The following is an 8,619-nucleotide window of genomic DNA, read 5'->3' as shown; positions in this document are numbered from 1 at the left end:
ACACACACACACACACACACACACACACACACACACACACACACACACACACACACACACACACACACACACACACACACACACACACACACACACACACACACACACACACACACACACACACACACACACACACACACACACACACACACACACACACACACACACACACACACACACACACACACACACACACACACCACACACACACCACACACACACACCACACACACACCACACACACACACACACACACACACACACACACACACACACACACACACACACACACACACACACACACACACACACACACACACACACACCACACACACACACACACACACACACACACACCACACACACACCACACACACACACACCACACACACACCACACACACACACACACCACACACACACACACACACACACACACACACACACACACACACACACACACACACACACACACACACACACACACACACACACACACACACACACACACACACGTACACACACACACACACACACACACACATACACACACACATACACACACACACACACACACACACACACACACACACATACACACACACACACACACACACACACACCACACACACATCCCAGGATGGTCCTTTGCTGCCCTCTGGTGGGGGATGTCCAGAGAGAGAGACAGAGAGAGAGACACACATACACACACACATACACCAGGGTCACCTAGGGTCACTTTGTCCTAACTGCCCTCTGGTGGAAGATGTCCATAGACACACACACACACACACACACACACAGCAGGGCCGCTTTGCCCTAACTGAATTATTTCAGATGTACTCATTGGAAAAGACCCTGAGGCTGGGAAAGATGGAGGGCAGGAGGAGAAGGGGACGACAGAGGATGCGATGGTTGGATGGCATCACTGACTCGATGCACATGAGTTTCAGCAAGCTCCGGGATAACAGTGAAGGGCAGGGAAACCTGCTGTGCTGCAGTCCGTGGGGTCACAAAGAGCCAGACACGACTGAGCAACTGAACCACCACCACCTAGGTTTAAGTGGCAGATGAGTTTCTAAAACAATGCAGCTGGCACATGAGAGGGACTGGATGGATATTCGCAGAACTCAACTGAGAGTTTGATTGGCTGAATCTCTGATATGTACCAGGAGTTTGCTTTTTTTAAGAATCTTATGATAAATTATTTTGTTAAATGACTAAACACCTTTCAATTTAAACTTTATGGTATACAGATTGGCGTATATTGTGTTTATTTAACATTATAAAATTGCATCATGTAGCCAATTTGCAATAGTCATAAAATTCACAAATAAAAATCATAATCTAAAAAGTTCACTTTAATCACTTGTTCAAGCACCTTTGCTTCCTTTCCTAAAATAGTTGATGTACAATACTGTTTTAGTTTCCATTGTGAATCACAGTGATTCAATATTTTTATAGATTATATCACCAGTTAAAGTTATCATAAAACCATGGTTATATTCCCTGGTCTGCATATTTAGATGCTCTCTAATCTTCAAAATGATCATGAAGACCAATCAGAAATACTCATTTTAATTCTATGAATTATAATTAGTATAGACACAATATAAGTCTGCACATATATCTACAGATTAATACATATTGACTGTATCAAAACTAAGTCCTGATGAAAAAAGCGCAAGAGCAAACTTACAGTTTATAAAAAGGAGCAACACTGAAAGATGGTCTCAAGAGGAAATTCACCTTGCAGACTCCTATTGCCTCGTGTGTGTGTCTTAGGTAGCCTTTTTTCTGGCAAGGGTTTGACCCTTGCTCAGTTGCCTTCCTCTTTACTAACTTCCAGTAATATCTGTACACACCTTCCCGATTACAAAGTACTTTTCATATAAACTGTGTAATTAGGGAAACCGTTCATATTATCCAAACAGGACGAACAAGGTGGAATGTTTCAGATTGTCTATAGATGGCTCTTGTTGCAGAAATGTAACCTGACATCTGTAACTTTCATCCCTGGCAAGATGAATGAACTCATGTGTACTTAAAAATTGGAAACTGTCTCACTGGCACCTCTCCAGGGGATACCATTTCAGAGTTTACAAGCCATTCTTATGCATTAGGAATTTAATCTAAAACATGATGCTGTTGCTGGGAGAGATTGAGGGCAAGAGGAGAAGGGGGCGACAGAGGATGAGATGGTTGGATGGCATCATTGACTCAATGGGCATGAGTTTGAGCAAACTCCAGGAGACAGTGAAGGACAGGGAAGCCTGGCGTGCTGCAGTCCACGGGGTCACAAACAGCCTGACACGACTGGGCAACTGAACAACAACAATCTAAAACAATTCAAATTCTGCCCAAAACTCTACCTGGGACTTCAAACTTGAGGCAGTGCCCACCACTCAGAGGAAACCGATGCCTTCCTGCTAGCTGCTGCTGCTGCTTAGCAGGGCACACCAAAGCTGCCCTCGAGAGAGGCGAGAACTCGCCTCCACTGAAGTGAGCGGGAGGACCCCAGTAGCCGCGATCTCTTTCAAGAAGGAGAGAAACACAGGGCTACTTCCCATGTAGGAACAGGGGAGAAACCACCCAGTTCTGTAGCAGAGGTCCCTGCCTCTCACATTCTCTGCTGATAAGCCTCTGTGCAGCAAGAAGTCGGCTCTCAGTTTAAAGAGCACCCAGAGTAGGCAGGATCCAGCATTATTTATTCCACATAGTCTGTGAAAACAGCAAGAGGCTCTAGGAAGGCAGAGAACAAGAGGAGAAGGTAATGACAGAAACCGACCACATGCCTCCCCAGGTATCAAGACGAAACGAGTCCTGGAAGTTTGAGTTTTATTCCTTTGTCCCCCTTGAAGGCATCTGTAATACACAGCCCCGGCAGTGTAGTCGCTCAGTCGGACTCTTGCGACCCCACGGACTGCACTCACCAGGCTCCCCTGTCCTGGAATTTCCCAGGCACATCCTGGAGTGGGTTCCCCTTTCCTTTTCCAGGAGGTCTTCCCGACCAAGGGCTTGAAAGGCAGTCTCCCGAGCCTCCTGCACTGCGGATGGATTCTCAGCCCCTGAACCGTCAGGGAAGCCTGTAAAACACGGCATCTGGCACTTATTTACTGCTTTGGATTCACTGCTGTTTGGTTATAAGTTTTAAATGATGCCTATTTCCTCCAGTATTAATTTTTAAAAGCAAACCTCTATATGATTAAGCTTTATAATAATTTTGAACGAGAAAGCATTACAGAATACATTAAGGCAAAATAATTTGACCAAAAAAAAAAAAAGGCAGGCAGGCAACTGTTAATAAATGCGGTTAGACAAAGAGAAGCAGTAGGTCAGGCTGTCGTGGCGCGGCTCGCACACTCCTGTTGAGAAGGTCCTTCTGTCCAGCCCCTCCGCCCGCTCGGCCACACACGAGAACCGGCCTTGGCCCTGGACGCTTCCTCGCCGAGGCAAAGAAGCCGCACAGCCTGGTCCTTTATTGCCTCGCGCGGGGATGGATGTCCCTGCTTCGGGCTCACCGGGTGCTCCTTTGCTCTGCTCCAGTGGGTGTCTCGATGGCCCGGACCAGCTCCCCGCGTTCAGTAGCTCACACTCCTCAGGGGAGGGGCGTGTCCTTCCACCGCAGCACGTGCGGGCCGCGTGCGGGCCATTTGTCCCGCATCCGCAGGCTGGGACCCCTGCGGGGACCCCAAGTATTGGAGCTCGTCTCCCTCCGTCTCCTCTCTGTGCTGTTCCATCCAGCGCTAGACCATGTCGTGCTGAGCTCTGCTGCCCTCCGCCAGCGAGAGCCCTCCCCTGGCATTGAGAACCCCGGCACCGTGCAGTCCCTCAGCATTCCATCTACTTGACTAGATTCTCGAACGACCGTCTCGGTTCTCCAAGAGTGGTCCATGAATCATTAGGGGCTCCCAGAAGCCTACAATGGGGGCTACAATAAACTACTTTATAACAACACCGAGATGTTGCCTGCCATTTTGGCTACATTGCCATCGTGCTGATGGTGCAAAATCAAAGGTTGTAAAAGTGCCGCCACCTCAGTACCCATCAAGGCAGTAGCACCACGCTCCCAACGCAGGGGCCCAGGTTCGATCCCTGGTCAGGGAACTAGAGCCCACTTGCGGCACCCAAGAGTTTGCACGCCGCAGCTGAAGGTTCTGCTTGCCACAGCTAAGACCACGCACAGGCAAACAAATAAATTATGGGCATATTTTCAAACAAATATTAAAAGGAGACACTACAACGCATATGCTCGAAAATCATTTTCTATCCCCACACACTTTGATTATACTGAATTATATCAAACTGCCCAAAATTATGCAAGTTACAAAAGGCTAACGGAACCAGCTGTACTGTGAAACACAGGTGCTGTGACTGTTCACATCCAAAGTACAATTTGCTGAATTTCATTTTAAGTGACTGAATAAGGACAGCAGCAACAAAAAAGAAATGCTATCATAAAATTGTCAGCTATCACAATGAGAAGTCAGTCATCATAATGAGAAGTCAGTTGTCATAATGAGAACTCCCTTGAGATTTCTTAGGTGTTCAGTGTCAAGGAAAGCCACTTTGGATAATTTTTAAAAACACCACTGATGACTGACTCCTTTCCTAGATGACTGATTCCCATGTTTCCCCCAACCATTCTGTGTCAAGAAAACTTTTTCTCTATCAGGCACTGACAGGTAATTTTACTAGCATGTGAAAAATGGTGTCTTCTTGTTCAACTCTACTTAGCTCTCAATTACAATAGAAACTCGAAATTCCAAAAGGTCTCTTTTGACATACACAAAATGATTTAGTACAACTGCCGCCTAAAGTAGGCTACACAAGGACTTCCCTGGTGATCCATTGGTAAGAATCTGCTGTGCTATGCAGGGGACGTTGGTTCCATCCCCGGTTGGGGAATGATCCCACATGCAATGGAAGCAGGTAAGTTCCCCACCCGCAATTACTGAGCCTGCACGATGCAACTAGAGAGCCTGCGAGCTGCAAGAAAGATCCGATCTGGCCCAACTCAGACCCAACGCAGCCAAGTAAATAAATATATATATATAAATAGGCTACATGGAAGGCTTCTTTCATTACATTTTAAGAGGTGAACTCGATTGTCATTTCATCCTCCTTTTCTGACTTTTATCAGTTCTCATTTTGAAACTACTATGGACACTGAATTCTCCCACGGTTCTAAGGTTGTTCAGGAGAAATTCAGCACAGAACAACAGTCAGGGAGGGCTTTGCTGGGTCTCTGTCTCTCCTGCTTTTAGCACAGAGGACAAGCCACAGGAGAGAAAGGCAGTTCACAGGCACCCTCTGGCTTCTTTCCTGTGCTGGTCTCTCCGTCAGGCGGGGACCGTTGCTGTGGCCCCTGGGGCTGGGGTCTGAGGGCACTTGGCACAGTTGCATTGTTTCCAGATTTCCTCTGTTTTCTGACATTTCTACATTCTAAAACTTGGAAGTTTTCATCTGAGTGGGTTTTCATTTCTGGTTCAAAACTGTAATACCACCTGTCATTCAACAGGAAATTAAAATGTGGCTCCTGAGGCTGTTCTTTGTGCTGCTGGTGATTTGGTAAAGATTGAACCCACTTATCTCTAAGGACAGTATTTCTCCAAAGGGCGCAATTTGAGTTTCAAAGTCTTCCCCGAGGAAAGAAGGATGGAAGTTATGTTTTCCTCTGCTAAATGTCAGGATCACAGGATATGTACTGGAATTTACATTTGAATTCATTAGTTTAACAATACATACCTACAAACAGAAAAAAAAAAAAAAAGAAATGCATACAAAGGCATTTTTAAAAGCTGGCGTTAAATTTGCTTTTTTCCAATTTTATTGAGATGATTGATATACAACTGGGTGTTAAATTTGCACTGCAAGGCACACAATTTTACAATGTATTATAAATGTGGTGGGAAAACGTTGCTGAAATGAGATATAGTTCTCTGCGATTCCACTCAGTTTACAAAAACACTCCCCTCATATACTCACAACCTCACAAAAGTGAAAGCTGAGCTTTTTTAAAAACACTTTAGGAACCTCCCTGGTGGCGCAGTGGACAGGAATCCGCCTGACAATGCAGGAGACAGAGGTTCAATCACTGGTCAGGGAAGATCCCACGCCCCTTGGAGCAACCAAGCCGTTGCCTCGCCGCCGAGGCCCCGCCCTCCACGGAGGCCCCGCCCTCCACGGAGGCCCCGCCCTCCACGGAGGCCCCGCCCTCCACGGAGGCCCCGCCCTCCACGGAGGCCCCGCCCTCCACGGAGGCCCCGCCCTCCACGGAGGCCCCGCCCTCCACGGAGGCCCCGCCCTCCACGGAGGCCCCGCCCTCCACGGAGGCCCCGCCCTCCACGGACTCCCAGTGGGCGGAGCCAGCCCTCCCTCGCGGCTCTGCCCTGGCAGCTTTCCGGTGCAAAGGTTTCTGGACGCGAGAAAGAGCAGCGCGGTTGCAACGATGGGCTTCGGGTTTGAAAATGAAAAGTCGAGCTTAAGTCTGTTGCTTTGGAAACGTCTGCTGAATGATTAAAGTAAGAAGCGGACGTTTGCTTTAACTCCGCCTTCAGAGAGCGCCGCTTCTTCCAAAACTACAGTTTGGAGTGTGTCCTTGGCAAGCCCTGTCCTAGTTCACTCTCCGAAAGTAGCACCGTGCGAGCGAATTTGGTGAGACATTTTTAAAGGAGATGTTTGCCAGCATCACTTTCTGAAGCTTGACTTTCACTATGCTCTCTTTTAAAACTTGAATGATTTGTCCAAGTCTCAACTTGAGCCAGCCATAATCAGGCTTCAAACCTGAACCTTAGATCCTCTGTTCCCCACCTATCCTTCCCCATACTCAGGATGCTTCCTTTAAGCTCCACGTTAAACACGCTGCAAAGAAATGGAGAGTGGGGCGGGGCCCGGGGAGACCACATTAAGGCTGAGGAAACAGACTGATGTTTAAGAGCTCCACTAATCATCAGGAAAGAGACTACAGTTTCTGGACCTAGGGAAAATAAGGAATTTCTGGTGCCAATCTAGTACTCTTTCAATCGCATGTATGCTAAGTCGTTTTAGCCATGTCCAACTCTTGTGACCCTAGGGACTGTCGCCTGTCAGGCTACTGTCTATGGGATTCTCCAGGCAAGAATACTAGAGTGGGTTGCCATGCCCTACTCACTCTTTCCATTACTTATATTCAAAAAGCATTTGAAAACCAAAGAACTGTGTGGATGGGTGCACTATAGAGAGATGCTAAATAAACGACTTTTCTGTGGGAAACAGCGCAATAAGAAGGAAGAGTGCAGACAAGAGAAATTTCAGTTCAAACCATGGCTCGGCACCGCAGAACTGAGTCATCACAATCAAGTCACCTTACCTCTGAGTGTCAGTTTACTAGGCTTCACCTGTATTATTCTACTTTATATCCAAGATGAGATCTCCTACAGGCTTGTACTCACTTCCGAGAAGAGGTCTGTAATAGCTTTGTACTACATACCCCATGTTTATTTTCACTTTAAAATCATTTATTTAAAAGTAACGGACTAATGTTATTTTAATAACATGTGAGCTAATAACACAGCGACACATGGCCTTGCCTTCGTGGGAGAGAGAATATAATGAGGTGTAAATACAAGAGTGCTGTATTGCTGTATATGTAAGACCTTTAAAAAAGATATACCTGGATGAGAATCTAGAGATAAGAACAATGAGCATAATTCTGAAATTCCAACCTACACACTACTAGTACGTCAATAAATATATGGGTGAAAATATAAACCATTTTCTTAAAACTATTTCCTTTGAAAGAAGCCTCCTAAGTTATTATACTTGAATTTGATAATTGAGGAGAAACAAAGAAAGAAAGTGAAGTTGCTCAGTCGTGTCCGACTCTGCAACCCCATGAACTGTAGCCTACCAGGCTCCTCCGTCCATGGAATTTTCCATGAAAGAAACCCTTCATGAAGAAAAGTTAAGGACCATTCAAAGAAACGCAGCAATGGGTGTGGGGTGAGGGTAGGAGAACCCACAGAAGTCAATAAACATCCCAGGATTTAGTATTCTGTATTAATAAAGTCCATGAGGGGAAAATGCTAAACATTTTAACACATTTGGGATTCAGCCAACTAGAGACTTACAAGAATATTTGTAACTCTTCCCCTCTGACAATCAAGAGACATATAAGAAGCTCAGCTATTCTGAACTCAGATTTCTAAATCAAACCCAAACTCAGTTGATTACAAGAATAAAAGTGATCATCACCTTGCTTTCAGGCTCAAGTATGAAGAAAGATACTCTTCAGAGAAACAAAGAGAATGTAAAAACCTACATGTTATTGAAAGCTCTCCAAGAGACAGTTCATTTCAGTTCAGTCTCTCAGTCCTGTCCGACTCTTTGCGACCCTATGGACTGCAGCTTGCCAGGCCTCCCTGTCCATCACCAACTCCCGGAGTTTACTCAAACTCATGTCCATGAGTTGGTGATGCCATCCAATCATCTCATCCTCTGTCGTCCCCTTCTTCTCCCGCCTTCAATCTTTCCCACCATCAGGGGCTTCTCAAATGAGTCAGCTAGAGACAGTAACTTTTAACCAAGAGACAGTAACTTTTCACATACGGTATTTCATTTCGTCTCATTACTGTAGATT

This window comes from Ovis aries, chromosome 20 (assembly GCF_016772045.2).
Source record: "Ovis aries strain OAR_USU_Benz2616 breed Rambouillet chromosome 20, ARS-UI_Ramb_v3.0, whole genome shotgun sequence".
NCBI classification, from domain to species: Eukaryota; Metazoa; Chordata; class Mammalia; order Artiodactyla; family Bovidae; genus Ovis; species Ovis aries.
This window is presented reverse-complemented; position numbering follows the sequence as displayed.